Source organism: Otolemur garnettii, unplaced genomic scaffold (assembly GCF_000181295.1).
Source record: "Otolemur garnettii isolate 467f Iridium unplaced genomic scaffold, OtoGar3 scaffold00115, whole genome shotgun sequence".
Classification (NCBI taxonomy): domain Eukaryota; kingdom Metazoa; phylum Chordata; class Mammalia; order Primates; family Galagidae; genus Otolemur; species Otolemur garnettii.
In genome coordinates this window covers 3,233,259-3,258,958 of record NW_003852510.1, presented here as the reverse complement: position 1 = coordinate 3,258,958, position 25,700 = coordinate 3,233,259, and the positions used below count along the sequence as shown (strand labels likewise).

Here is a 25,700-nt window from a genome sequence, read left to right as displayed (position 1 = left end):
GCTTGAGCCCAGGAGTTGGAGGTTGCTGTGAGCTGTAATGCCACAGCACTGTACCCAGGGTGACAGCTTGAGGCTCTGTCTCAAAAAAAAAAGAAAAAAAGATGTAACAACATCTTGGTGGGGAGCCTCAGATGCAAAGTTGCTGGCTTTGAAAGTGGAGGAAGGGAGACAACAAGCCAAAGAATGTGGGTGGTCTCTAAAATCTAGAAAAAGCCCAGAAATCTAATTAATCTTTAAGAGCCTCCGGGACAGAAAGCAGCCCCGCTAACCCTGAATTTAACCCAAGGGGACCTGCATCAGACTTCTCATCTATATAATTGTGAAATAATTAATTTGTTCTAAGCCACTAAATTTATGGTAATTTTTTAATTGAGCAGAAGAAACTAAGTAATACTCTCAAACTATTTTCAAAGTGGCTGAACCACTTTGCATTCCCACCAGGAGTTTATGAGAATTGTAGTTGCTTTATATCCTCATCAGCATATGGTATGGCCAATTTTTTTTTTTCTTTTTAAACTGGAAATCCCCTTATCTCCTAATCAATCCTTTTAGTTTTAGCGGGTCTGCTAGGGATATAGTAGTATTTCAGTGTGGTTTTCATTTGCATTTCCATCATGAGTGATGATGTTGAGCATCTTTTCATGTGCTTATTTGCCACCTGTATATCTTCTTTGGTGAAATGTCCAAATCTTTTACACATTTTTAAACAGGGTTGTTTTCCTGTTGCTGAGATTTGAGAGTTCTTTGTTGTTCCTCTTCTTTTATCAGAATGTGATTTACAAAGGTTTTCTCCCAGTCTGGCTTGCTTTTTCCTCCTTAGTGTCTTCTAGACAAGTATAGAAGTTATAAATTTTAATGAAGTCCAAATTATTAATTTTTTCATTTATGGATCGATCTTTTGGTATTGTAACTAAGCACACTCTTTGCCTAACCCCAGATCACAGAGATTTTCTTCTTTGTTTTTTTTTCTGTAAGTTTATATTTTTATTTTACATTTAAATCTGTGTTCCATTTTGAGTTAATTTTTGTATTAAGTGAGAGGTATTGAGTTTCATTTATTTGTCCAGTTGTTCCATGACCTTTTGTTGAAAAGACCATCCTTTCTCATTGAATTGCCCTTTATCTCCTTATCAAAAACCATTTGACCATATTTATGAAGAATTACTTGGTATTGTTCCATTGATCTGCTGGTCTTGATTAATATAACTTTAGAATAAATCTTAACATCACATAGTATAAATCCTCCAATTTCATTCTTTCTCAAAATTGTGGCTATTTTTAGTTCTTTTGCCTTTCCATCTAATATTTAGAATCATCTCATTGGTATTTAAAAAGTGCTGTCAAGATTTTGATTGAGACTGTGTTTAATTTACAGATCAACTTGAGGATAATTTGACATCTTAACAGTTTCTCTCAGTTTGCATGAGTATTTTGTAGTTTTCAACATACAGAACCTGCAGTTACTTTTTAGGTCTTTATCTAGGTATTTCAGTTTTTTTGGTACTATTTGAAATGGTAACTTAAAAAAAATTCAATTTCCTGGAGGCACCCATAGCTCAGTGCGGGTAGGGTGCTGGCCACATATACCAAGGCTGGCAGGTTTAAACCTGGCCTAGGCCAGCTAAAAACAACAATGACAACTGCAATTAAAAAAAAGTAGCTGGGTGTTGGGTCGGGTTCCTATAGTCCGAGCTACTTGGGAGGCTGAGGCAGGAGAATTGCATAAGCCCATGAGTTTGAGGTTGCTGTGAACTATGAGGCCATGGCACTCCACTGAGGGGGATAAAGCGAGATTAGTCTCAAAAAAAAAAAAAAAATTCAATTTCCAATTGATTATTGAATTCAGCTAATTTTTGTATATTGAATTTGTATCTTGAGGTTTTACTGAAATCACTTTTTTAACTGTAGGGACTTTGTTTTTTGGTTTTGCTTTTTTTTTTTTGTATTTTCTGAGTAGACAGTCATCTCATATATGAATAGGAAACTTTTTTTTTTTTTTTTGAGACAGAGCCTCAAGCTATCCCCCTGGGTAGAGTGCTGTGACATCACAGCTCACAGCAGCCTCCAACTCCTGGGCTCAAGTGAGTCTCCTGCCTCGGCCTCCCAAGTAGCTGGGACCACAGGTGCCCACCACAATGCTCAGCTATATTTTGGTTGCAGCCATCATTGTTGTTTTGATGGGCCTGGGCTGGATTCGAACCCGCCACCTTGGGTGTATGTGGCTGGTGCCTTAGCCACTTGAGCCACAGGCGCCAAGCCGGGAAACTTATTTTTTTTCTTTCCATTCTGTGTATGTCTCCTATTTCTTTTTCTTGATTTATTATAGTGGCTAGAACTTGTAGTGAAATGTTGAATAGAAGTGGTGAGAGGGAGCATCCTTATCTTGCTCATTTTCTTAAAGGGAAAATATTTAGTCTTTAGCCTTTAAAATATACTTATGGTCTCATTTTGTGGATTCTCTTAGCCAGATTAGGGAAGTTTTTTTCTGTTTCTGGGTTAATGAGGGAACCATTAACCCAGGATTAGAACCATTTTCTAATTTAGGTTTTCTTCCTCACAGGAAGATTCAGAAAAGGGAGAGTTTTTTTTTTTTTAAATTATGAATAGGTGTTGAATTTTCTTATATGCCTTTTTTGTGTGTATTGACATGATCATACAGAGTTTTTATTTAATCTGGTGAATTGCACAGATTTTTCTTTTCTTTTTTTTTTTTTTTGAGACAGGAGCCTCAAGCTTGTCCCCCTGGGTAGAGTGCCGTGGCATCTCAGCTCACAGCAACCTCCAACTCCTGGGCTCAAGCGAGTCTCCTGCCTAAGCCTCCCAAGTAGCTGGGACCACAGGCGCCCGCCACAACGCCCGGCTATTTTTGGGTTGCAGCCGTCGTTGTCTGGCAGGCCCGGGCTGGATTTGAACCCGCCACCTTAGGTGTACATGGCTGGCGCCTTAGCCACTTGAGCCACAGGCACAGAGCCCACAGATTTTTCAAATGTTGAACCAGTTTTGTATGTGTCTGGGAATAATTCTGGAGCTATTTTAAACAAAAATCATTTAAGATTTTTTAAAAAACTAATGTATGTTGACATTTATTCTTAAAAATAAAGAAGGAGGCTTAGTGCCTATGGCTCAAGCGGCTAAGGCGCCAGCCATTTATACCTGAGCTGGCAGGTTCGAATCTAGCCCGGCCCGCCAAACAACAGTGACAGCTGCAACCAGAAAATAGCTGGGCGTTGTGGCGGGCGCCTGTAGTCCCAGCTACTTGGGAGGCAGAGGCAGGAGAATCGCTTGAGCCTAGGAGTTGGAGGTTGCTGTGAGCTGTGATGCTACAGCACTCTACCCAGGCTCTGTCTGAAAAAAAAAAAGAAGAAGAAGAAGAAGGAGCAGTGATAGGAACTGGTAGTCCTAGCTACCCAGGACGTTGAGGTGGGAAGACTACTTGAGCCTAGACGTTTGAGACCAGCTTCGGCAATTTAGTGAGACTCTGTCTCTTAAAAAAATGAAGGAAACTAAATGTAAGATTTGGTAAACTAACATACTTAATAAAGTCAGATATTTATGAAAAATAATCTAAACTTTGCAGGGTAGTAGAACTTAAGTTTTCTTGACCTATATTGGAATTTGTAGACTAGAAGATTCTAGTTTAAAATTTCTGAATGGACTTGGCCCCTGGAGCATAGTGGTTAAGTCTCCAGCCACATACACTGAGGGTGTCGCTTTGAACCTGGCCTGGGCCAGCTAAACAACTGCAACAAGAAAATAGCTGGGTGTTGTGGCAGGCGCCTATAGTCTCAGCTACTTGAGGCTGAGACAAGAGAATGGCTTAAGCCCAAGGGTTTGAGATTGCTGTGAGCTGTGATGCCACAACACTCCACCAAGGGCAACATAATGACACTCTGTCTCGATAAATAAATAAATAAATAAAATTACGGAATGAAGAAATAAAATGTTATTTGTATCATTGTAACCAAACATTTCTCATACTGGATTAATTTATATAAGCAGTTTAAGTGGATGTGGATACTGAGTTGTATTTTGAATAAAGATAAAATGGTTTTATTTGGAGGGTTTTATTTAGACTAAAAAGCATGGAAGTTTAAAAAAAACAACCAAGCTCCTTCACATTAGAAAATCAACTTTGGAGGCTTGATTAATCACATAAATGTTAGTTTAGCTTGATCAGAGTACAGAGTAGAGTGATTTCAGTGAATGTGTTTTTTTGTTTTAGGCTTAAGCGATTCTCTTGCCTCAACCTCCCAAGAAGCTGGAACTATAGGCACCCGCCACAACATCCGGCTTTTTTTTTTTTTCTTTTTTAAGAGATGGGATTCTTACTTTTGCTCAGGTTGGTCTTGAACCTGTGAACTCAGATAATCCACCCACCTCTGTTTCCCAGAGTGCTAGGATTACAGGTGTGAGCCACCACACCCAGCCCAGTGAACGTGTTTTTTAAGATAGATTCTATGTTGCCCAGACTGGACTTGAACTGGGCTCAAGTGATTCTCTTCACCTCAGCCTCCTGAGTAGCTGAAACTATAGGCACATGCCACTGTATCCAGCTCAGAAAATTAACAAATCATAAAATGTAAAGTGAAATAGAAAATAAAATGTTTATAAGACAATGCCAAGGTCTGTTTTGTTTTGAACTGAGTATATTTGTTCATGGAAAATGTGGTAAAAATATACATATTTATTAAATATATTTTGATTGTGAGGATTTTCCTCTAAGCTATAGAAGACAGTGTAATTATGAGGAATAAGTTTTCAGTAACTTCATAATCAAGCTGTTTAGTTTTATTTTTATAAATTTGGGCTTATTACATGATAAAACATTATAAAAATTTAAGCAATTTGGCTTTGTCTTACATAATTTTATAGTTTCTACTTGGGTTAATGATTGTCTCTAGGACCCTAACCATTGGAATTTTGAGGTTTCTAAGGTTTGGGGGGGGGGTGTGGCCCTTTAAGGCAGTGCTCAACCGCTTTCTGTAAATATTTTAAGCTTTCTGGGCCATATTATTTCCGTTGCAGGTACTCAGTCCTTCTGTTAGATTTCAAAGTTAACCAAATAAATGATTGTGACTGTGTTCACTAAAACTTTACTTAATTGAAAGTTATGCCTGATTTGACCTTTGGGCTTAGCTTGCCCAAAAGTCAAAGGCAAAAAATTAGTAGAGGAAATGACAATAACTGTGGTAATATAGTAGAAATCTAGAGATACTTATTCCATGTTATAATTCCAAGTGAAATCTCATTTTAGTCATCTGTATGTAGCTGCCTTGAAAGATGATTGAAAAGGTTAAAATAAGGTATGGAAAACAACCTAGCATAGTGTGTGATACATAGTAGATACTTAATAAGTATTCTCTTCTCCATTCTTTTTTTTCCTTTTTTTTTGAGACAGAGTCTCCCTATGTTGCCCTCTCCACCCCCCCTTAGAGTGCTGTGATGCCTCACAGCTCACGGCAACCTCAGACCCTTGGGCTTAAGCCAGCAGTTCTCAACCTGTGGGTTGCCACCATAGGAAGTGTATTAAAGGGCCGTGGCATTAGGAAGGTTGAGAACCACTGACTTAAGTGATTATGTTGCCTCAGCTTCCCAAGTAGCTGGAACTATAGGCTTCTGCCACAATGCCCGACTATTTGCATTTGTCATTGTTGCTTTAGCAGGCCCTGGCCAGGTTTGAACCCTCCAGCCTTAGTGTATGTGGCCAGTGCCCGACCCACTGAGCTACTAGCACTGCCTCCAGTCTTTGTTTCAAGGCTCCACAATGCTCTGTGCCACATGTAACAGATTGTGATATAATTAAAGAGAGTCAGGTATTTTACAGTTTTGTTATACTTAATACATTAGTTCAAATATTAGAAATTATAATAATGTGTTTATAACTAAGTTGTCTTTTGATATATATGTTTGTTTGTTTGTTTGTTTCTGAGATAGAGTCTCACTATATTGCCCTCAGCAGAGTGCCGTGACATCACAGCTCACAGCAATCTCAAACTCTTGGGCTTAAGCCATTCTCTTGCCTCAGCCTCCCAAGTAGCTGGGACTATAGGCGCCCACCACAATGCCCAGCTATTTTTTGGTTGCAGTTGTCATTGTTGTTTAGCAGGCCCAGGCCCAGCTCTAACCCGCCAGCTTCAGTGTATATGGCCTACGCTCTACTCACTGAGCTATAGGCGCTGAGCCTAAGTTGTCTTTTGAATTATGCTTTCTTAATATGTCACAACTGCTTGGCTTCACAGTAGTGTCAGATACTTCACATAAAAAATTGAGGACTTTGTGTTGAAATACAATTTTATATTTTGATGTTTTCCATTGTCACAGAAAAGGTTTGATAATGTCACTTAAAATACATTACTTTGATTTTATCTAAGAATTAGACTTTCTGTATTTCACTTGTGTGCTTCAGAAATGCCTTTAAGACTGCATTCATTTAAAATAATTGCTTCCTGTGAATACATTGAGCTAGGTACTCTGCTAGGAGTTGATTGCATTTAGAGTATCCATATTTAGGTACTCATTTTTGTGTAATGTTTGGGATATAAGTAAAGCCTCAGAAAGTTGTTTTTCTTTCTTTCTGAGTTTCTGTCAAAATGGAGATGTTCTGTTTTGTTTTTTTATGAAGTTGGTTGAGATCCACTAAAGCCATTCCATGGTTCACAAATGAGCCATATCCCACAACTTGAAAACCACTGATGTAGAACAGAGTAACCCTTCTCCAAGAATCTGTGTTCATCATTACATTTGAAATTCTGCTTGTTCACTCTTGCTTCCCCTAGGAACATTCCATACCACTTCCCACCAGTGACTGATATTTCTGTTAAATTTTAGTTGTTAATATGTTGCCCCAAAAAGGTATGTATTAGCAATTTATATATTCTTTCTTAATAAGTAATTTGTAGGTTATTGAGGGCTGTAACTATTATTTTGTGTTCATTTAACTACATATGCTCTAAAGTACCAGACCCTCAAGTATTCACTGACCAAAAAATCTAGAAGAAAATAAATTATGCATTAAAACAGTGGTTCTTCTCTCCTAGTATTGAAAATCACATTACCTCACACTGAAAACTATGTAAACTCTGTATATACTGGTCATGCAGATTTAAGTATCCAGTTATTAAAAGGTTCTGTTTAACAAAGTATTAAACAGATTGCTTTGTGAATCTGATAGTCCTTTGTGTCATTCCCTTAAATACACATTTGTTGCCCATACAATATCAGGGGATTCCTGGAAATTAGGTCATGAACCCCAAATACACAAGTGACTTGCAAAAGTTTTCCAAAATAGTGATTCAGCTAAGTATAACCAATGGATATTTAAGAGTTAATGAAAGAAACTTTTTGGGGGGCAGGATGGGGACAAATGGCATCATCACAGCAACCTCAAACTCTTGGGCTCAAGCTCTGATTAACGATCTAATTCTCTTGCCTCGTCCTCCCAAGTGGTTGAGAATATGGGCACCTGCCACAATACCTAGTTATTTTTTTCTATTTTTAGTAGAGACAGGATCTCACCCTAGCTCAGGCTAGTCTGGAGCTTCTAAGCTCAAGCAGTATACCCACCTCAGCCTCCAAGAGTGCTACAATTACAAGTGTGAGCTACAGTGCTCCAGCCAGTGAAATGAAATTTGATAGTTTTCTTAAATTTCCTTTCTTAAGGAATCTTAGCCTTGAACGTTGCCTTAGAATGGAAAACAATGTAACCTAAACATTTATACCTTTACATTAATCTTAAATTTTGCTTAAAAAGGAATCTTATACTTTATACCTTATCCTTTTATACTTTAAACACAGGGGTCCTCAAACTTTTTAAACAGGGGGCCAGTTCACTGTCCCTCAGACCATTGGAGGGCCGGACTGTGAGGGACGAGTCAGCTGCTAAGCAGGACAGGCAGTGGTGGCAAAAGTACCCAGTGGGCCAGATAAATGTTCTAGGCAGGCTGCATGTGGCCCACGGGCCGTAGTTTGAGGATACCTGCTTTAAACCTTATCCTTTTATACTTTAAATTTATAGTAAGATTGATAGTTTGAGCAAATGACAGTACTTTTTGTTTTCCTCAGAACTGGATCCCTTGCCCTAACCTCTTAACGTTTTATGTAATATGCTGTATCTTCTGTATATATTAAGTATGAGTAACTACATTTTGAAGTCTTTATTAGTATTCTTCCTTTTACAAATGTGGAAATTGAGGCTCAGAGAGATTAATTATTTTATCCAAAGTCCTCTTGGAAATGCTAGCAAGGATTTGAATTCAGTTTATTTGACCCGGGAAGTCCTTGAGCTTTCTACTTAGTTTGTATTATAGCCTGCCTTAAGACTTATTGTATTTAACATTGTTTTTTTGTTGTAAGATTAGAATCTGAGGAAAGCCATCTTTGACTTTAGTGTCTAAAAATGTATTTGAATTAAAGTGAAGAACTTTGAGTCTTATCAATTATAAACAAGCTCCTTAAGGGCAAGAGCTCTGGCTTTTTTTTTTTTTTTATTGAACGGTAACTATGTACATTAATGCACTTCTAGGGTACAGTGTGGGGTTTTCACATGCAATCTGAAATACTTCCATCAACTGGTCAACACAGCCTTCATGTCATTTTCTCAGTTGTTGCTTTAAAACATTCACATTCTACTCTTAGAAAGATTCACCTGTACCCCTATAAGGTAAACCTCAGAAGTAATCCCTCCAAACTCCCTCCCTCCACCCATTCCCCCCTCCCTTCTCCCTCCCCCTCCCCATATTCTTAGGCTATTTGGTTATAGCTTTCATATAAAAAGGTTTAAATTAGTTTCATAATAGGGGTGTGTACATTGGATATTTTTTCCTCCATTCTTGTGATACTTTGCAGAGCTCTGGCTTTTTATCTTAGTATCTCAGTGCTTAATATAGCTCAGTGATACCATAAGAAATATATACCCTCTGTAGGTTGACCACCCAAGGGACTGTAACAAACTGGTCAACATACGGAGGTGGTCAGTTTGAGGAACTTCCATTGAGTACATGTGATGCTTGTCCCATCTATGAAAATTAGTTCAACTTAAGGAGGTTCTTCTGTATTTGATCTTTGTCCCCTGTAAGGATCATAGGGCTTCCCTTAGAATTTCCTCTGGGATAGCAGTTATAAGAGTGTTTTTTGTTTGAATGAGGCAGCTCTTGGTGGGCCCCTAGATAGCTTCAGGTTGGGAAGCTGGCTGCTGGAAAGACCAAGACATGATTAGAGGGTGGAAACTTAGAGTCATACCCCTGACCTCTGGGAAGGTGGTAGGTAAGTTAGTCTTATCACCAATGGCCAGTGATTTAATCAGTCATACCCATATAATGAAACTTCCATAAAAGTCCCTAAATGACAGTGTTTGGAGAACTTGAGAGTTGGTGACTGAATCAAGGTGCTGGGAGGGTGGCGTGCCTGGAGAAGAAAGGCGTGGAAGCTCTTGAGTCTACTACATGCCCCCCATACGCTGCTCTGTGCATTTCTTCTCTTCCATTTGGCTGTTCCTAAGTTGCGTCCTTTATAATAAACCAGTAATAATAATAAAGTACCTTCCTGAGTTCCTGAGCTATTTTAGCAAATTATTGAACCTGAGGAGGGGATCTTTGGAACCCCTCATTAATAGCTGTGTGCTCAGAAATACAGGAGGCTCAGGTCTTACGCTTGCTTTCTGAAGTGGAGGCAGTCTTGTAGGACTGAACCATTAATTTGTGGGATCTTGATTCTAACTCTGGGTAGATAGTGACAGAATTGAACTGACGGACACCAAGTTGATGTCTGGAGATGAGTGTGAGAAAAAGACCCACACATTTGGTGTCAGAAGTATTGAGAGGGAAAAACAGCTTAGAATGGCATATAGTAAGTAGGTGCTTTGTTCCAATTTGTGTTTTTATAATTTATTTAAACTTTAAGTATCACAAACTCTTCTAGTCATTTCCTATAAAGTGAGAGAATTTGAGATTCGAAATGCACTTTGATTTATTCTAGGCTGGCCGTAGTATGGTTATTGGGAAGAAATCTAACTTTCACATGCTCTTGATCAGCTTTCTACAAAGACACAACCATAAACGGATGAACTTGCTGCTGGCTTTTTCGTGCTTTTTCACAGGCACATACACTGATGGGCATTGCATTACAGTATAGACTCTAGAGTCAGACTTGTCAAGTCAGATTTGATAAGTTACCTTAGCAAAGCCTGGCTGCCTCCTTATCTGTAGAGTAGGGGTGGTATTAGAGCCCAATTCAGGGGGTCTTATTTGAAGATTGAGGTAGTGCCATCAAGAATGGAAGGCACTATTTACAGTGTTAAGCACTCCATAATATTAGATAAGGGACAGATAATACAGACCTGGTTTATGACATTCTAATGAAATAATGATGAACTCATGTATGTTTAAATAAACATATTTTAAATTGATTGTGTAATTATGTGATTTTATAGCAGTTGTGTGCATTGGTTGTCATAGTCTGAATCAGTGATACGTGATTATAATTGTATATTGAGGTCAGCTTTTTCATCTCTAAATAGTGAAAGTTGATGGTAAAAACAATTTGTTGTCTTTAAACAGATTACTTACATTGTGAGATCAACTTCTGTTGAGCTTTATCTGTTTAATAGAGAAACTTAACCTTATTTAAGTTTCTGTATTTAACACTCAAGCTTTACTATGGAGTGGTTTTAACTACACTATTTATTTATTTATTTATTTATTTTGAGACAAGAGTCTCATTTTGTCCCCCTTGGTAGAGTGCTGTGGTGTCACATTTCACAGCAACCTCAAACTCATGGGCTTAAGTGTTTCTCTTGCCTTAGCCTCCCAAATAGCTGGGACTACGGGCACCTGCCACATGCCCAGGTATTTAGTTGTCATTGTTGTTTGGCAGGCACAAATCCGAGCTGGATTTGAACCTGCCAGCTCCAGTGTTTGTGGCTGGAGCTCTAGCCGCTGAGTCTCACTACACATTTTTTTTAGAGACAGAGTCTTACTATGTTGCCCTCAGTAGAGTGCTGTGGTGTCACAGCTCACAGCAACCTCCAACTCTTGGGTTAGGCGATTCTCCTGCCTCAGCCTCCCGATCACTACACATTTTTAAATGGGCTTAACAAATGACATAGTTTTCAGGCTGGGCTCATGTCCATTATTCCATAACATAATGGTAGAGCAAGACCCTGTCCTAAACTGAACAAATTAATAAATGTCTGCATGAATGAAGGAATAAGTGAATAAATTCATTCATTCACGTTTGGATAAAGCATTTGTTTAGTTTTACTGATGTCAGTGTGTTAAAATTTTGTTTACCCTTTTTTCATTTTGACACAGGCTGTTTTGTCTTGGGCCTTGTTTTCTTTTCCCTTTGTACACATTCTCTTATATGCAGTTTACTTCTACAATGTCGTCTGCAGTTCTAGTACAGCACTTATTAAATAACTTTGAGTTGGTTGTTTACTTATTTGGTTTCCATAGAAGTGTTTCTTTCTTTTTGAGGCAGGGTGTTGCTCTGTCACCTGAGCTAGAGTGCAATGAAATCATCACAGCTCAGTGTAAGCTCAGACTCCTGGGTTCAAGTGATCCTCCTGCTTCATCCTCCCAAGTAGCTTGGACTACAAGTGCACACAACCACACCTAGCTAATTTTTCTATGTTTTGTAGAGGTAGAGGTCATTCTCTTGTTCAGACTGGTCTCAAACTCCTGGCCTCAAGTTATGCTCCTGAGTCAGCCTCCCAAAGTGCTAGGATTATAGGCATGAGCCACTGCCTGGCTCCATGTATGGTTTTAAGTTTCTTAAGGTTAAAGACTCTGCCTTCACAACCTTCTACTTGTCAGTGATGATCCATGTTTTTCGTACCAATTGACTACTTACATTGTTGAGTGGAAATGTTTTTAACTAGGATTTGCAGTAATCTTTTAGATTGACCTTTTATTTCTTGTTTATAAGAATATTCTCATATGGTTTTTTCTCTTCTAAAACTATTTAGTCAAGATCAGAACATTACTCATATCCTCAGCAATCCTATAACTGTAAAAGTTTGTTAGATTTTCTTCTTGAGACAGAGCTCAAGCTGTCCCCCTGGATAGAGTGCTGTGGCATCACAGCTCACAGCAACCTCCAACTCCTGGGCTCAGCGAGTCTCCTGCCTCAGCCTCCCAAGTAGCTGGGACTACAGGCGCCCGCCACAACGCCCGGCTGTTTTTTGGTTGCAGCCGTCACTGTTGTTTGGCAGGCCCAGGCTTGATTTGAACCTGCCACCTTAGGTGTATGTGGCTGGTGCCTTAGCCACTTGAGCCATAGGCGCCGAGCCAGTTTGTTAGATTTTAAACTTAATGACATTTGTATTCTCATCAGTATTCTTTTCTTGTCATATTTTTCTCCTTTCTTTTCTAGTGAAACAACCTTCTGGACTTGAAAATATTCTCTATTGTTACTGCTTCAGTTTAATTTATAGATAGCACCAGATATGAAATTTCATTAGTTTTAATTTTTGTAAATGTTTCTGTTCTGATAACTGTGAAGTGCTTATTTGGTATTTCTTCAGCGACAAAGCAAACTATTTTCTCCCTCTCCCTCTCTCTCCTCACCCTTCTCTCCTTCTCCCTCTTCCCTCTGTCTCTGGCTGTTGTTTTTGATTTACATACCAATAAGCCATGTAAGTAAAGGTAATCACCTACTAATTTGCTGACCTTTGGAGCATATTTCTTTTTTCCTCAAGTAAGGTGTAAATCACTTGAGTGAGAAGTTGGAATCTATTATAATACTTTTTAGAGGCCCAAAACTTCAGACATGAGGGATTTAGGGAAAGTAATTGATTAAAGAGACAGGAGAAGATCTTTATGGAATACACTGGGAGCAAAGCAATAGCCATCTGTGTTGGGTAATAAGGATTCTTTAACAGTTTGTCATCGTGGGCCAGGTGCAGTGGCTCATACCTGTACTCACATCACTTGACTTCAGGGGTTAGAGATCAGCCTGAGCAAGACGGTGACCTTGTCTCGAAAAGTAGCCAGTTGTTGTAGTAGGCACCTATAGTCCTAGCTATTGGGGAGGCTGAGGCAAGAGGATTACTTGAGCCCAAGAGTTTGAGGTTCCTGTGAGCTATTACTCCATGGCAGTCTATCCAGGACAACAAAGTGAAACTCTGTCTGAAAAAAAACCCAAAAAACAACAGAAAGTATACTTGTCATTATAAATTATACCATTCTGAAATTCATTTTTTTTATTTGCCTTTGTTTTACATGGTATATCATTTCCAACTTCATGCTATAGAAGCCACATTAAAATGTAAAAATAAAATAGGTGATATTAATTTTAACAGTGTATTTTATATAGGTGTATCAAAGTATTGCTGTTTCAACATGTAGCAAATATTAAAAAATAAGATAGTTTACAATTTTTTCATCCTGAGTCTTTAAGTCTAGTGTGTATTTTATACTTATGGCACATCTCAAGTAGAATGATAAATTTTTTTTTTTTTTTTTGAGACAGAGCCTCAAGCTGTCTCCCTGGGTAGAGTGCTGTGGCATCACAGCTCACAGCAACCTCCAACTCCTGAGCTCAAGTGAGTCTATACTGCCTCAGCCTCCCAAGTAGCTGGGATCACAGGCGCCCGCCACAACGCCCAGCTATTTTTTGGTTGCAGCCGTCATTGTTGTTTGGTGGGCCCGGGATTGAACCCGCCACCTTAGGTGTATGTGACTGGCGCCTTAGCCGCTTGAGCCACAGGCGCCAAGCCAGAATGATAAATTTTTGTTAGAAATATTTGATCTGGCTGGACGTGGTGGCTCACGCCTGTTGTCCCAACGCTGTGGGAGACCCAGGCGGGTGGATTGCCTGAACTCAGCCAAGTTCAAGACCAGCTGAAGACCAGCATGAGGCAGAGTGAGCCAGAGTGAGATCCCGTCTCTACAACAACAACAAAAAACAGCCGGACTTCGTGATCCCAGCTACATGGGGGGCAAGAGAAGGAAGAAGTAAAAAAAAAAAAAAAAAAAAATTAAAAAACACTTCAAACTAAGATAAATTGAAAGTAAAAAAAAAAAAAAAAGATTAAATAAATAAAAAGAAACATTTGATCTGTATTTAGAGTTTACAGTTGTAAAAGTAGATTCAGATACCCAAATTGTTCTAGAAATATTTTAAAACTTTCCAGTAGGGTGGCGCCTGTGGCTCAAAGGAGGAGGGCGCCGGCCCCACATACTGGAGGTGGTGGGTTCAAACCTGGCCCCAGCCAAAAACTGCAAAAAAAAAAAAGCTTTCCAATAGTGGATCAAGTATCAGTTTTTACATTTAAATTAATTAAAATTAAATGAAATGTAAAATCTGGTTCCTCAGTTAGTGAAGCCACATTTCAGGGGCTCAGTATTCCTAGGTGACTGTAGCTACCATGTTTGACAGTGTAGCTTTAACAGCTTCACAGTATTCCATAATATGGGTTTACTATATTTATTCAGTTTTATACTGATGAGCATTTAGGTACTCTTCCCCCCTTGCTATTACAAATTGAGTATCCCTTACCCAGAATGCTTCCAACCAGAAGGGCTTCAGATACCCCTTTCTTTTTTTAAATTTTGGAATATTTGCATTGTTCTTACCAGTTGAGCATCCTTGATTTGAAAGTCCAAAATCTGAAATGTTCTAATGAGCATTTCCTCTGGATTCAAAATGTTTTAGATTTTGGAACACTTCGGATTACCCATATTTGGATTAGAGATATTCAGCCTGTACAAAAAATGCTACAGTGGACATCCTTGTAGAAATATATTGTACAGGATAAATTTGTAAAATAGGAGTTAATAAATCAAAGGTTTATTTAAAAATTTTCTAGGTCTGTAATGCCAGTACTCTTGTAGGCTGAGGCAGGTGGATTGCTAGAGCCCAGAGTTTGAGACCAGCTTGAGCAAGAGTGAGACCTCATCTCTAAAAATAGCCAGGCATTGTGGCTGGTGCCTATAGTCCCAGCTACTTGGGAGGCTGAGGCAAGAGGATCATTTGAGCCCAAGAGTTTGAGGTTGCTGTTAACTATGATACTACTGCACTCTACTGAGGGCAACAAAATGAGACTATGTCTCAAAAAACCCCAAAGTGACCACTTCTGCATATTTATGCCACTTGTTTTTCCTCTAATTAGATGAAAAGCATGACTTTCAGTGTACATACTTCCTTGGGGAAAACAAAAAAGACAGAACCAGAAGTCATTAGAAGCTGTAACAAATTCAGGTTGGGGGTAAGGAAGCAAATTAGTATCTCAAAGAAGATGTCTGCTCTAGTGCCCAGGCAATCAAGATTTCAAAAATTTACCCCCTTGTATGCTTTCTCAGGAAGGTTTTGGAGGACTCAAGAAAAAGGGAGTAGATGAAGAAAGAGAAGAGAGGTGAGGAGAAGGAGTTCCCAAGGGTGAGGATGAAGGAATGATGATGGTTCTAAGTGCTACACACTTAGAGAAGTTCTGATTGGAGTATGGTTTTGTCAGACACCATGCAGGAAACAGATGGCAAAATCAGCCTCAGTAAAGGAAGAGAGATTAATGAAAGGACAGTTCATAAAGGTGTAGATAGGTATGGATAAGGGAATTAAAAACTGATGGTGAAACACCAGAGGCTTAGCAACAGCAGGATGCTTACAAAGCCGAATCCAATGTCCAATTCCAGTGTGCTTGTACATAAAAATTGAGGAGTAGTCACTAACAGAGCTGTAGCTGTATAAGTGGGGCTGCCAGATGGGAACTGTGGCCTGAGAGGAACGTAATGCCTGCCAAACCATAGAAAGAAGTGGGGAGAATAAGGAACCCAATCTTTATCTCCTTTCTCCCAGTGGGCATTTCTCATGGGCTGGAAGCCAGAGGACAGGAGAACATAGGTAATGAATCCCGCCATTCGAGTAAACCTTCTTGGACCTGGAGCAGAAGGAGAAGAGTGATGAGTGGATCTGGGCAGAAAGAAAACATTCAGCATAGACCAGGAGGATGGAGGGCTCCAGAAAATTCTCTCTGTTACTCTCATCTACACAGTTGAAACTGATAGGTTACATGAGTTATTTGGATATGTATATTAAAAAAATAGATGTTTTCTTCTATCAGAGAATGCAGGGATATATTAACGATTTAACTAAAAAGTGAAATTGTAAGGTATGGGAAGAGGGAAATGTAAGAGAGCTAAATTCTCATTCTCCATAGTAGGTGGTCAGTAGATAGTATCTGTGACTGAATGAAACACAAGAAATGAATGAATGTGTGTGTATATATGTAGTATAGTTACATTATCGTTTGTGTGTGTATGTACAGAGAGCCTATTTCTATACATGTTATATCTTAGAAATAAGAAGGCAAATTGAAGAAGAAACAGCTGAAAAGTTAAAAGTGATCAGTAGGCAGGATTCAGATAGAGGGGTAGGGCATTGAATCATTTTTTTTTTTTTTTTTTTTTTATTGAGGTAGAGTCTCACTTTGTCACCCTCAGTAGCGTGCTATGGCTTCATAGTTCACACTAACCTCAAACTCTTGGGCTTAAGCGATTCTCTTGCCTCAGCCTCCCTAGAGTAGCTGGGACTACAAGCACCCACCACAACATCCAGCTATTTTTTGTTTGTTATTTTTTATTTAGCAGGCCTTGGCTAGGTTCAAACCCACCAGCCCCAGAGCATGTGGCCGGTGCCCTAACCACTGAGCTAGGGATGCCCCCTCAATTGGTTTTTCAACAGTAAGTAGTATGGAACCATGTGCTTTTTAAAAAATTATGACTCAGGGAGCTGTGTGACACACAATTATACATACAACACATATGCAACTTGTGTATCAGGAGTCCATTATATGATGTGTGTAATAACATTGCTATTACCATGCTAGTATGATTTATGTCACTTTTTTAGTTTGTTATTTTTTTCCAGTAGGCTGTAATCCAAAATGATTGTGTCACTCAACTACTTCATTATGAGTGTCATTAAAGAATTTATAAGAAATTTCTCTTCTCTTGGGCTACTAAATGTTTTTCAATAGGTATGTATGGTTTTTCCTGCCTCCTATGTCTAGTATTATATATTTATTCAAATGTAATGCAGCAGGTATTGAGTTTCTAATCTGAGTATACATAGCATTGTGCAGGGTCCTAAGAGTCACTCCCAGTAGAATGGAGTTGCTCCAGAGTATTTATAGCTCAGTTGGGATGACAGTGTGCTCGTACATAAAAATTTAATAATAGGTGACAGTGCCAGGTAGGGCAGATTAATGACAAAATAACTGGTACAGAAAGTAAATGCTTTTAGAGTTGGTTATTAGAGCCATCAGTAGGTCTGGGGTTTGAGCTGTATGTAGCAGAATGGAAAAGATGTTGATGAGGATGGGTAGGAGGCTTAGTTGTGGAATCTTCAATTGGTATGGTTTGTTTCAGACCGCTCACTTGATATTGTTAGCCATTTAATAACAAAGTAGTAGTTCTTATTACATTACATTATTTGCTTTAATGATTTTTACTTTTTTAAGGAAATGAGTTTGGGTGATTTTTTTTTTTTTTTGAGACAGAGCCTCAAGCTGTCACCCTGGGTAGAGTGCCATGGCATCCCAGCTCACAGCAGCCTCCAACTTCTGGGCTCAAGTGAGTCTCCTTGCTCAGCCTCTCAAGTAAGCTGGGACCACAGGCGTCCGCCACAACGCCTGGCTATTTTTTGGTTGCAGCCATCATTGTTGTTTGGCGGGCCCGGGCTGGATTCGAACATGCCACCTTAGGTGTATGTGGCTGGCGCCTTAGCCACTTGAGCCACAGGTGCCAAGCCAGTTTGGTTGATTTTAACCTTTAACATTGTCATAAATAATACCCTAGGTGTTCTCTGTATGTATATAAAATATACGCATATACCCTATTTCTATACACATATACCCTTTGTTTGCTATATATTTCTTTTACTTTAGCCCAAAGTGAATGAAAGTAAAAAATAATATATTCCTTTTAAAAATAAATAGAACTACTCTTATAAGTCTTAATATAACTTATGAAATGCTCTTCTAATTCTCTTCTGGGAATGTCTGTACTTTGTAAACATATTTAGATCTTAAGTCTCTTCTACTTAACCTCCTGTTTATTTTGTTTCTTCATTCCACTAGAATTTGTAGTTCCAGTCTTGGGAACATTGTCCCTGGGGGAGATATTTAAGCAAAAACATTTAAGCGCTTAATCAATTACTCTGGTTCATTACTTTAAAGGAAAGCATTAGTTTGATGGAAGAAGAATGGCAGAAATCTGCTCATATGAATCTCTCTGATAAATGATACTCTGTTCTTAGAATGAATTTTAAGTTTAAAGACCAGCTCTGCATCCCTCAGCAACCCCTATTACTTTAACTGTGTTTGGAAAATTATGAATGAGGACATTCATAGTAAGAAGGTCTACCACTCCCCCCTCAAATAAGTAGTTCTTTGGTCACAGATTTTCATTGAAAAAAATACTTGTATGTAGCATAATATATTGCACATAGTATGAATTCATCAAATATGGATTAAACAAATTCTGCCTTAGAAGGCTTGCAGTTTACTTGGGTTGGTCTGGTTTCAAGGTGGAAAATAAATGCTAAATCAGAGGCATAGATGAAGTACCCTAGGAGTGTAGGTTGTAGAGGAGGGCAGGCAGAACTAAGGAAGATTTCATAAGGCACTTAATAGAAGGGGAAATTTTAACATAAGAATTTTGAACAGAGGATTTTTGTGAAAATTGTAGGTGGAGTTGGGAAATTGCAGGGCTTGTATGGGAAGTAGCAAGTAGTTTGATACAGGAGATAGGGGAGGGAGAAATCAATTGGGAAAGTATTCTAGGACTAGGTCAAGAGAAGCCCAACTGAGTGTCAGGCTAAGGAATTTGAAATGTGTTCTGTAGGATAGTTGTTGAAGTGGCCTACTGTCATACTCGAGGTGCAGCCGTGCCATCCAGCTTTTGACATTGGATGAGTTATACTTAGTTTGTCAATCTAAGTCACAAAATTGAACACAGAGACTGTTGTGATGGTTAAATGAGTTAATGCATGCCAGGTACTTAGCCCAGTGAATGAGTGGTACATAAATTCTCAGTAAACAGTAGTTTATAACCGGGAGAAGATAGCTAAACTTGAAAAGGGACAGTGCCATGGTCATAGGGGTACTTTAAGAAGGTTATTCTTGGCAGTACTATGTAAAATGATTGACAACCAGAAAGACTGAGATTGGAGAGACTAGTTAAGAAGCTCATAGAAAAACCCATGCAAGAAATACTGTGTATGTAGGTAGTGGCATGAGAATCTGGGGGTATACGTGAGATATTATGGTGGTAGAATTGATAGGAGTGTTATAATTAGCTGTAAGTAATGCATTTAGTCATATTATAGTTATGAATTCCAAAATAATTAATTTGAGCCAGTGAGATAGATAATTTATCTAAGGGGAATTAGTCTGTTGTATTTTTAGAGTATTATTAGAAGCAGTTTGCCAAGTTAATGATGCATGGCTCACTTTGGTAGGATGTACTGAAATTAGAGCAATATAGAATAGAGAATAACAGTTTTTGTAATGTCACTAGGAAACTGGAATGTTGGCAGCTAACATAGTACTATGGATCCACATAAGGGTTCAGCTACCTGTATTTTGGTTCCTGTCCTATTACTTCTAGCTATGTGACTTAACTTTCTAGAGAATGCCTTGCCTACTTGCCTATCTAGAGAATGGGGATATCTGACCTACCTACCTTTCAGGACAATTGAGGAGATCAAATAAGATTAATGTGCTTGAAATTGGCTATAAAAGTCAAGATGTTTTACAAATGAAGGTATGCATATGTAAATTACTTATAAATTTGCCCTTTTTAGCCCCTTTGATGGCCTGTCTAGCAGTTAACAGCTTACTAAAACTAAAACTCCCACTTTAAGCTCAGTAATTTTAAAGTGGAATTTGTCATCTTCTTTCCAGTTCTTAATCACCACTGCCACCCAGGGAGGAAAACCTTACTCTCTGAATTTTTCTGTTTTAAAGATTTCATAATTCTCCTAGGTTCAGTTGGTGTATTCAGTATTTTACAATTCTATTTGGCTCCTGGACTCCAAATCCTGTCAACTGTCTTTGTAGTAACCACTGTTTAAAATTAGCCCTTTTCATTCCTTCTGCTGCTTCCTTTTTCCTGCCATGTGTAAAGTATTAAAACATTCTCTTTATTGGCCTCTCCCACTTTCCCCTAGTCAGCTGCAGTTACAGTATAGAGTAGATGTAGCTTTCTAGAAAGCCATTTTTTTGTTGTTCTCTAACTCAGAAACCTATAATGTCTCAATGCTTGGAAGAGAAAATTCAAACAATTTAGCTTTAGCTTTCAAGAGTCAACTTGGGCTTTATCTTCTATCTCTTACAGTGGCTCTGTTCCTTATCTGCACTGTTCTTACTCTCCAACAAGGTCATATACCATATTCTTAATTAGTAGTCGTATACAGAAAAACTATATTGCAGGTAATTTTAAACCATGTATTTAAAAGTCCACTTCTAGCCAGTTTGAAAATGTTATAAATTACCTTTTGTCCTAGTGCCCTTTTAAAAAAACTTTGGAAACCTTTTGGATACATTTAAACTTTTATTACTAAGGTGACAATGGAGCAGTTCAAATAACCAACCATTTGATATCCCTGATACTCTTTGGCTTCCAACCATTCCTGCCATGACTATGTGGTCTTGAATATTTCCAAAGACCTTTAACTTTGCATTTGATATGAGCAAGTGGAAAAGTTCTGCTGATTAAAAACAAAACTTTTTTTACTTCAGGAGATGTTATATATAATATGTAGGTAGCCTGATTATCTGATTAAAAAAAACATGATCTCTCATGCTTCCCTCTTCTTTGTAGAGTTAGGTATACATTTATAAAGGAACTTGGTGATCCAGTATGCATCCCCACTGTTTCCTGGGTATGCTTAAGGTAAAAGCTAAATTTTAGGTAACAAAAAGCAAGAAGAGGCTATTAGTGTATTTGGATCTGCAAATGTTTAACTTTTCTCATACAATTTCATCGTTCAAAAGAGAATCTCTATGGACAAGTGAAAAGCACTTGTCCCTTCAAAATAATAAGGCAGAGAATTTTAATGACCAGTAGAAATTTTTATCTTTCTCTTCTGTTTATCTTTCTTTATCTTTCTCTATCTTTCTCTTCTCTTGGTATAAGACTAAATGTAAATAATGGTCAGAGTTAAGAGCTTCTGTTCTGAAGTCATACAGACCTGTTATGAGCTTTGGCTCTCTGAGAAGCAACTTAACCTCTCCATACTTTTTTTTTTTTTTTTTTTTTTTGACAGAGTCTCACTATGTTGCTCAGGCTGAAACTCTAACTCCTGTGCTTAAGAGAAATCCCCCCCAACCACACCTGAGCAGTTGGGATTATAGATAAGTGCTACTGTGTGTGGCCCTACTTATTTTTTCCATCTGTAAATTGAAGATGACTTTGAGAAGTTGGAAAGATTCAGTGAGATAATAGATGGGAAGTTCCTGGCTCTGTGCCAGGTAGTGCTGATGCTTTTACTTCTGCTAGGGCCGCCATCACTGCTTACTCAAACCATGTAAATAATCATCCTTCTTTTGTCCTCTGTAAAATAGGGATAATAAATATTTTTACTTTATTATTATTACTTTTTTAGAGGCAGAGTCTTACTGTGTTTCCCAGACTGGAGTGTAGTCGATGCTCATAGGCATGATCATGGTGCACTATAGTGGGGAACACCTGGACTCGAGCCATCCTCTCACTTTAGCTCCCGAGTAGCTGGGATTATCAGCCACAGAGCCTGGCAGTAATTGTTGAATGTTTTTTGGAAGAGCCCTTTGGGCCAAAGACTTTGTTTTTACTTTCTCTCTATTTTTTAGAGATAGGGTCATGCTTTGTCACCAAGGCTAGAGTGCAGTGGCACAATCATAACTCACTGTTATCTCAAATTTATGGGCTCAAGCAATCCTTCTGGCTCAGCCTTCTCAGAAGCTAAGACTACAGGCAAGTACCACCATGCCTGGCTAATTTTTTTTTTTTGTAGAGGCAGGGTTTACTATGTTGCCTGTGCTGGTCTCAAACTTCTAGCCTCAAGTGTCCTCCTGCCTTGGCTTCCCAAAGTGCTGGGATTACAAGTGTGAGTCATTCCACCCAACACACTTTGCTTTTTTAAAACCTCTGTCCTCTCTTGTCATTGGGAGATAGCAGTAGTATTTTCTAGGATTGTTTGAGATTAACTGTATTTAAAGTACATAGCACAGTGTTGAGTACACAGAGAAAATCACTAAATAATATTAACTGTAACTATTAAACATGTTTTGGCTATAACTTTTTTAGCCTTTCCTTGTTTGGGCCACATTTAATTTAACGACATAATTTATCATTTTGTATGCGTATTTTGTCTTTCCAGCCAGATGATAAACTATTAATGGTGGGGAATGTATCAGGTATTGGAATGTATTAACTAAAAGAGTTTGCTTTGTTACTCTGGCTCAATATATAGTGTAAAAAAATTATTTGGCAGTAGTTTTTATTCATTTGTGTTACTATCCTGTTGGTAATCATTACCTTATTGAATTTCTTGGCTTTTTGTGCTCTACCACTAAGTATTTGTAATTTAATCTTGGCATGTGACTTAAATTTTCTGGATCTTTCTTTGTTTTGAGACAGAGTCCCACTATGTCACCCTCGGTAGAGTGCTGTGGTATCATAGCTCACAGCAACCTCAAACTCTTGGGCTTATGCAATTCTCTTGCCTCAGTCTCCCAAGTAGCTGGGACCATAGGTGCCTGCCACAATACCTGGCTGTTTATTGTTGCAATTGTCATTTATTGTTTAGCTGGCCTGGGCTGGGTTCGAACCAGCCACCTGACTCAGTGCATGTGGCTGGTGCCATAATTACTGGGCTACGGTGCCAAGCCAGGACCTTTCTTTAACATTTGTAAAATACGAGGAATGCAGCACATGAGAGTTCTGTTTCTTTTAAACTTTTAAGTCAACAGAACTTTTTTTTCTTGAACTTTAAAAAGATAAAAGATAAAAAATAAAAGTGAGCCTGTGTTCTTATCTTCCCATCCACTCTCAAGATGACTCTTGAAGTCCTGTTCTGAATATTTTAGAAAATACTGGATTCAGTCTCAGTGTTTATTACTTATTTGGAAACTAACAGTACTTGAAAAAGAGTTGAGACAATAAGCTAAAGTATTCACTTTAGGTGGTTAGCAAGGAAGATTGGCTATTCAGTTTTGCCTTGTATATGTGCAAAACATGCTTTGTCAGTAAATGCTTCAATTTCGAGTTAGACAGTATTTCAGTGTTTGTATAATTCAGGGTTTCTCAACTTCAGCGTTTTGGACTGGATAATTCTTTGTCCTGAGGGTGCTGTCCTGTGCATGTTTAGTAGCATATCCAACTTCTTTTTTTTTGTTTGGCCAGGGCTGGGTTTGAACCCACCACCGCCTGCATATTTGACTTCTAAGTAGATGCCAGGAGATGTCCTCCCCATCCAGTCATGACAGTCAAAATTGTATCTAGACATTGTCAAATTTCCCTGGATTTAAGGAGCAATGAATGGCCAAATTCCCAATTTGAGAACCACTGGCATACAAAAATGTTTCAGAACCAGGGTGATATTTGGAATTTAATCTTTTTGGCTGGTTGCAGTGGCTTATGCTAATAATCCCAAAACTTTGGGAGGCTGAAGTGGAAGGATCCCTTGAGGCCATGAGTTGGAGACCAGCGTGGACAACATAGCAAGACCTCTTCTCTATAAAAAGAAAACCTGGGCCTGGTAGTAGATGTCTGTAATTCCAGCTACTTGGAAGGCTGAGGCAGGAGAATCTCTTGAGCCCAGGAGTTCAAGGCTGCAGTGAGCTATGATTGTACCACTGTACTCCATCCAGCGTAGGTGACTGAGCAACCCATTCTCTTAAAGAAAGAAAACTTTATAAAAACTAATTATTGTTAAAATTCTATATTTTTATGTTTTTATTTTATTTTATTCTATTCCAGATTAATAAGAGGCTACCCGTAATTAGGTTACATACATTGTTTACTTTTGTAAGGTAAAGGCAGAGTTGTAGTTGAGTCCTTCACCCAGGAAGTGTACTATCTACCTGTACATTGTATCCCTTAGTTGGGGGTTTACCCAACCCCCAGCCCCTTCCCTCTTCTTGAATTTAGTTGTGTTTTTCTCTTGTGGGTCTGTAGTTATTAATATGCTAGTTTCAACTTAAAAAATAAGGAACACTTCATGAATTTATGTGTCATCCTTGCACAGAGTCCCTGCTAATTTTTTTTTTTTTTTTTTGAGATAGTCTCACTATGTTGCTCTCGGTATAATGCTGTGGCATCACAGCTCACAGCAACCTCAAACTCTTGGGCTTAAGTGATCTCTTGCAGCCTCCCAAGTAGCTGGGACTACAGGCGTCTGCCACAATACTCAGTTATTGGTTGTTGTTGTTGTTGTTGTTGCAGTTGTCATTGTTGTTGAGCTGGTCCGGGCTGGGCTGAAATCTGCCAGCCCCGGTGTATGTGACCAGTGCCCTACTCACTGAGTTATGGGAGCTGAGCCATACTAATCTTTCTGTATCTTACCATTTTTAATATACGTGCTGCTGAAGTGAGCACAGTACTCTATATTTAAAAAAATTAGAAATTGACAGTTTAGTTGGGTGCCGTAGCTCATGCCTGTAATCCCAGCACTCTGGGAGACTGAGGCAAGTGAATCACTTTAGGTCAGGAGTTCGAGACAAGCCTGAACAAGTACAAAACCCAGTATCTAAAAACTAGCCAGGTGTTGTGGCAGGCTCCTATAGTCCAAGCTACTTGGGAGGCTGAGACAAATCACTTGAGCCTAAGAGTTTGAGGTTGCTGTGAGCTATGATGCCACAGCACTCTTCTCTCAAAATCACACACACACACAAAAACAACAACAAAAATTGGCATGGCAGTTTATATTTATGTACAAAGTGATGTTATGATTTATGAATACAAAGTATAAAAATTAAGCTAACTAACATACTTAGCTTAATTATTACATGCACATTTTAAATGCTTAAAATTTTTTGGTAAGAAGTTTTGAAAATTATTCTCTTAACAATTTCAAAATGTACAATATTCTTTTATTAACTATATTCACCATATTATGTAGATCTCAAAAACAAACAATTTCCTCCTGAGATATTGTACCCTTTGACTATCATCTCCCCATCGACATAACCTACTTCCAGCTGTTGTAACACTGTTACACTCTGTATTCTCCAAGTTCAGTTGTTTATAACGCTTATATAAATGAGAACATGCAATATTTGTCTTTCTGTGGCTGGCTTATTTTCTTTAGCATTAACATGCTCCATTTCTATCCATGTTGTTGCAAATGAGGGATTTTCTTCTTTTTAAGGCTCCATTGTGTATGTAGATGGTATGTATACCATTATTTTTTTTTATCCACTTACCTGTTAATGAACTCTTAAGTTAATTTTGTAACTTGGCTATTGTGACTTGTGCTGCAGTCTACATGGGAGTGCAGACATCTCTTCAAACAATTTCAAATCTTATGGTAATTCTGTTTTTAGTTTTTTGAGGAAGCTGCATACAGTTTTCATTTGGGTATACTAGTTTACATTTCTCTTTTTTTTTTTTTTCTTTTTTTTATTGAACGGTAACTATGTACATTAATGCACTTCTGGGGTACAGTGTGGGGTTTTCACATGCAATCTGAAATACTTCCATCAACTGGTCAACACAGCCTTC

At 38.5% G+C, this 25,700-nt stretch overlaps 1 protein-coding gene and 1 pseudogene across 1 annotated transcript in view; one reads left to right on the top strand and one right to left on the bottom strand.

Annotated features, from left to right (window-relative positions):
* The window catches only part of MPP5 (membrane palmitoylated protein 5), a 106,332-nt gene that overhangs the window by 6,941 nt on the left and 73,691 nt on the right, over positions 1 to 25,700 (top strand). The window lies entirely within an intron of this gene.
* LOC111727643 lies at positions 24,181 to 24,271 on the bottom strand (annotated as a pseudogene).